Genomic DNA, 6,076 nt, shown 5'->3' on the forward strand with positions numbered 1-6,076 from the left:
CCAACACCGTGCCACCAAAACTAAATTTCTTCTGGCTTGTATGAAGAAAGATAAGCAAGACATGAACCTATGTGAGATTCCCTCATGCGTGATATGCTTATTTCTCTGGTCAGTTGTCGCGATAGAGGGGAAACCCAGACGCTCAATAAGAGTGATCAGCAGGAATCCGATTTATTGATTGTACCAGAACTCCTTATATACTAACAATAATAGGCTTTATGCATATTCGTAACAGCGCATTCTAAGTGGTTCACATCGATTAAGCTGATTCTAAACCCCTCCTTAGACCCCCTTTTGTTGGGGTCCCTCCCCCGCCGTGTAGCCCTGGGAGAGGGGCCCTGAGGGCACAGACACGGGGTTTCCCTGCCCCTGCTCAGCCTCGTTCCCGTTGGTTGGTTTGTGTTCCCTGCGCGGGCAGAAGGACCCTTGGTCCCGTGACTGGGACAGTTCCTCGGCAGAGCCCCGGCCATGCGGCTGGAGAAATAAACATCTCTCTGAAACATCTAGCAAGAATCTGTCTGTCCATATATATTTCCTTTCCACGGGACTCCTGGTTTGATCTATGCGTGTTGCAGGATCCCCACTGCAACAAATGGTGGAGAATTGTGAGCAGAACGATCCCCGATCCCTAAGCGACTGATTTGTGTGAGTAAACCCTGGAAACTTTGGATTCCTCTTCTTGGTTTTGCTTTGCTATTCCATATCTAAACTATGGAGGAACCGTGGGAAGACTCTTGGCTCTCAGAGCCGCATATGGACATTTATCTTAAACTTAAAATGATTCTTGAAAAACGATTTGTAAATTTTAGCTTGATTCAAGCTCAAAAAGAACTGAAACACTTCCTGGCATGGTTGTTTAAGAACTTTTTCTATGTTTCTTGGGATTTAATTCTTACCAAGGGCTTTTGGAAAACCGTTTGGACACAGTTAATATTTGAGTCAAAATATATGCCAATGGAAGAATATTTTTGTGAATATTATTTAATCACCGAGACTGTTGAGCAATGTCAGCTGTGTCCTGGCGAAGGGAAGCCTGGCGCAGGGACCGTGCGGCCCAGGCCACGTGCACCGAGCGCTCTCCGAGCAGCAGCGAGGCAGTTCCCGCGCGCGGGCGGAGCCACGCGAGCCGCAGTGTCGGCAGCGGAGCGAGGCGCAGCGGGAGCGGCGGGACCCGGCGGTGCCCGCCCGGCCCCGCACAGCGCGTGGTGGAGCGAGCCCCGGGAACGCCCGACCGAGAGGGGCGGCGCGCGGGCGGCGGCTGGCGGCGGTGGCGGTGGAACGGAGCCGCGCCGAACCGAAACACGCGCTGGAGCGGGGCGCGGGGGGGTCGTCGCTCGGGGGCCCGGCTGAGATGTGGGTGCAGCGCCCGGCAGCGGCAGCGAAGCTGCGACCAGAGGAGGCGACGCACGGAGAACTGAGCGGCGCGGCCCGGCCCAGCCCGCGCAGCCCCGAACGCGACCCCGGGAAGAGCCCGCAGGCACCAGCAGCCCGGACAATTCCAACACGGGAGCGACCGAAAGAGAGGGCAAAGACGCAGCGAGACAGAAAACAGCAGCCACTCGGAAAAAGGAAAAGATCATAGTAACTAAGACCTTAGGGATAGTAAAATGGTATAATGTTAAGCAAAATTATGGTTTTATAACAAAGTGTGACAACCAGCAAGACATATTCGTGCATAGAACTGCTATTAAAAAGAATAACCCTGGAAAATGCATCCCAAGGTTGGGAGATGGAGAGGTGGTAGAATTCAAAATTATACGAGGTAGAAAAGGGTTACAAGCATTGCAGGTCACTGGGCCTGATGGTGTTTCTGTGAAAGGCAGTATATATGCAAAAAATCGTAGTCATGTTAGACAATATCTCCATTGTAAGCCCCCCCTACAGTTTCCCTTTCCTAATCCCACCTTTCCCTTTTACCCTATGTCCTATTACCCCCAGTGTATTCCCAATCCGTTTTTTCACCCATGGTTTCCCTCACAAAACCATGCTTTTGCCAATTGTTTCCCCAAAAATCCCTTTCCAATGCCGAGTGGGGGATGAAAAGGGGGAGGGAAGAAGTTAAACCCTCTCCTGCCTCAGTTTCCCCACAAAGCATGCTCAGAGAGTTCTGTCTCCCTTCTGTCAGCCCTACAATGTTCCAGAGAATCTGTTTGGACATTTAAAGACTCACGAGGGTGGCTTGTTTTGTTTTGAAACTGTTCTTGTTATGTTTATCCAGTTGTTTTCATTCTCCTTTTATTAAAATAAAACGGGTGAGGTGTTGGGGTCCCTCCCCCGCCGTGTAGCCCTGGGAGAGGGGCCCTGAGGGCACAGACACGGGGTTTCCCTGCCCCTGCTCAGCCTCGTTCCCGTTGGTTGGTTTGTGTTCCCTGCGCGGGCAGAAGGACCCTTGGTCCCGTGACTGGGACAGTTCCTCGGCAGAGCTCCGGCCATGCGGCTGGAGAAATAAACATCTCTGAAACATCTAGCAAGAATCTGTCTGTCCATATATATTTCCTTTCCACGGGACTCCTGGTTTGATATATGCGTGTTGCAGGATCCCCACTGCAACACCCTTTCGTGGTCAGCAGTTCTGCTTTTTTCCCTGGCCTTCTAACCACAGATGTCTATTGTTATACTGCCAAAACCTAACCTTTCTGGCTCTGCAAATAAACCCATGGTTCAGCAGTAAGACTAAATGGTGGTTCAGTTACTGAGCAAGATACATGTAATATTCTGCAACTTCAGTTGTTACACAGGATGTGTGGTGCATTGTCTTATGAGACCTTGCTCAGCTAGCTGCAAGGGTCTATGTGCCCGTTCTCACGTAGCCAGCCTCTCAGATCAGTAAGCTGCAAAGAATCTGTATATCCTGAATCTATATGTCCCTTTTCACGTGACCAATCCCCCACAGTCAGTGGACTCAGGTTTCCAGAAATGGAATCCTTTCTTTTGATCCCACAGCAGAGCAGACACAAGACAAAATTTTTTCCTTGGTACATTATTCTGAAATAATTGAATGTAAGACTGCTAGAGCCAACTAGGTTGTTTTTCATCCAATTTCTAACCTTATGGCAGATGCACTCGTTCATATTATGTATCTGGATTCCTCTAATATGTAAACAAATAGATTTAACACCATACTCCAATCCTTTTTTATCTCTAATGTAAACTTAAACCTGATTACAAACTGCCTGTTTTCCTGTGGAAACACTGGACTAAATATTAGCAAAAATGCAGTTAGTTCTTTTAATGCCTGTCATGGTCAAAAATGCAGGATAGTTTTTTAAAAAAATCAGGGTTTGTATTTTTCTTATTTGTTGTATTTGTTCTATTCTACTGAAATGAAATCAAGATATCTCCCTTGTGAGATACCTATCCTTGTCTAGTAGATTTCAATATTTGCCCCCTTGGTTTTTTTCTAGTCCTCTTGAAAATAGCAAGGTTTCCTTTTTTGTAAAATTTTCTACCAACCTACATTCTGATAGTTTATAAGTCAAAAATTATATGCAATTCTTCATTGGCCGATAAAAAATCTGCTGTATTCTAGGAGAATAATCACATGGCAATGAAGACTTGTAACATCTCTCCAAATGTAATTAACATTTGAAGTACAGCACTATTCCAATTACTTGAATTACCTTCGGCATTTGTTGCAAATTCCTGAAAGTGAATGAATGACGCAAATGTCAGGATATTTCAGCAGTGCTTTTATATGAAAATACTCTGTGCATTCATAGCAGGTGTTAGTATAAATACTTGTACTAAATTACTCAGTCTGTGTCAAAATGGTATTTGCTTTCATTCAGATAAAAACACATCTCCAGTCAATTTCATGCAGGAGAGCTTTAAAGACTTCCATCATGGCAGCTGCTTATTATGGACGTAAAGTTCAATCAGGAATCACAATTGTGCAAATATAGGTGGACTTCTGATTACAAGCTATAATTGCCTGGGCCATCAGAATAACTAACAGCAATTCTTGTAACTTTGCCTTTTTTCAAAAGTTGGTGAGAAATACTTGATGTAGTCTTATTCGATCACTTCCATGTCATGAATTGTTTTAGAAGAAACCTAGATGCAGCCGAGTCAATCCTCTTTTGCAGATTGTATGGTGTTTCTATTGATGTATTGGAAAGTGCAATGACAGGTGGGTCTGAGACGGTTCTGGGTTGCTCTGGATGTAGCAGGTACAGTGATACTTGTTCAGATGCCCCACAGAAAACAGTAGAGAAGATAGAGCAACGACAATAGCCTTGAGTGCAAAGTTAGAAGAATGGTGCAAGTAGATCAGTAGAAGAAATATTTGTGCTTAAGCAGATTGGTTGGATCTTACAGAAGCAAGTAGTGGAGGGAGAAAAAATGCATGTGGAAGAATACTGCTACTATACTATTTTTCTTACATTCAGGAGCTGATTGTAAAGTAGAGGTTCAGTAAAACACTTAGGTAGCATCAGTGTCTGTCTTCTTATCAAAGTATGGTATGTCTGAAGCTTCTCTGTGCTCAAGTGATGCTATAGTGATTATATGCAGGTAGGAGATCACTTGGAAAGTTGTTTTACACTGAAAATGGCAACCTATAGCATGTATTTTTGATACAGACGTTTTTGTCATGGTCCCTTAATTAAAGAAAAGAAGGAAAGGAAGGAAAAAGAAAGAAAGAAAAGAAAGAAAAAGTGTTGTTATGTGTGTCCCCTATCGCTGCCCCATGCCCAGAAACTAATTTTTTGCCTTTCTGTGCCTTTAAACTGAGCCTGAGAGGGGGGAGAGACAAAACCGAGGGAACTTTCTAAGCAGTTTGTTTTCATGTTTTCAAGGACACAGAGATAGTGACGGCTCTGTGTTCAGCTGTGGCAGTGGAGCGAGAGTGGGGAAAGTGCCCAGCTTTTGCTTTCAGCCAGTTTTTCAGCTCCTTTTTCTTTCTCTGGAGAGAAATGGAGAGTTGAACTTTTGTTTTCCTGGGACTTTGTTATTTTCTTTTGCTCCTCTGCTGCACTGTTTCAACATCAGAATACATTGGGAGGACTTTCCACCAAGGCCTTGGCCCTGGCGGTGGGCCCACCACCCTGTCCCAGCTCCAAGGAGGGGGAGAGAGAGATCTACGGAAGAACTCTGAAATTTTCCGAGGTTTTTCTCAGCAGAGCGAGGGGTTTTATTATTTAGCATCATTATCCTTTTCCCATGTGTGTGTTAAGTAGTTTTTCTCTCTTTCACTTTCGTCCAAGGAAAATTTCTTTTTTCCCGAACCTGATGGGGGAGGGATGGTTATAACCTGCTTTCTCTCAGAGGATATATTTCTAAATTGGGCCAAACCAGAACAAAAAGAAGAAAAGGAAGAGAAGGGAAAGAAAGAAAGGAAAGAAAGGAAAGAAAGGAAGAAAGAAAAAGACCACCATTCTTTTGAGAAGATACCACCAGTCTCTTTATCCTTAAGTGTGTACATGCGTCTTTCACCCTTATTCTAGCACATCAACCTTTGAAAGGTTCAAGATTCCTGTCTTCCTTTCCTCCTTTCCTCGAGCTCTAATGTTTCCTATAGCTCAAATTTAGTGAATTTCATATTCAACGTGAACATGTTCCAGTTCACTCTTTCACTTAAGGTTTTTTAGGACATCTAGCTGTTTTCCCACATGGAGCCCAGGAGGCTAACCCTGAACCTCAGTTTGTAATTCCCCTAAGTGTAGTGCTGCACTTAACTGATAGGTCTTGTTCTAAAGATGTGAAATATTGCCTTTGTACAAGTTGTAGTCAGCCAATCTTCCTTACTTGAATTTTCCTTCACACCACAGATACAATCACAGTTTCAGGCCAGAAGATATTAGTTTTATTAAACCACAGTTTCTAGTAGCGGGCCTTTCGTTTGGGGCGTTAGAGGGACAGAATACTAACAGTCTGTCTCTTTGTGAACTTTATACTATAGATCATAAAACAGAGTAGCTACATTTCCATTAAAATCTATTAACAGTAGGGGTGGGGTTGCATAATTTAGACATGCTCCCATTAAACTCTTAATTTAAACCATAGTGGAGAGATCAGTGGGAAATAACAGTGTAGAAGGTTATTCTAGTCATAAATGTGGATTAGTGTGACTATTTAC

This window comes from Corvus moneduloides, chromosome Z, assembly GCF_009650955.1.
Source record: "Corvus moneduloides isolate bCorMon1 chromosome Z, bCorMon1.pri, whole genome shotgun sequence".
Classification (NCBI taxonomy): Eukaryota; Metazoa; Chordata; class Aves; order Passeriformes; family Corvidae; genus Corvus; species Corvus moneduloides.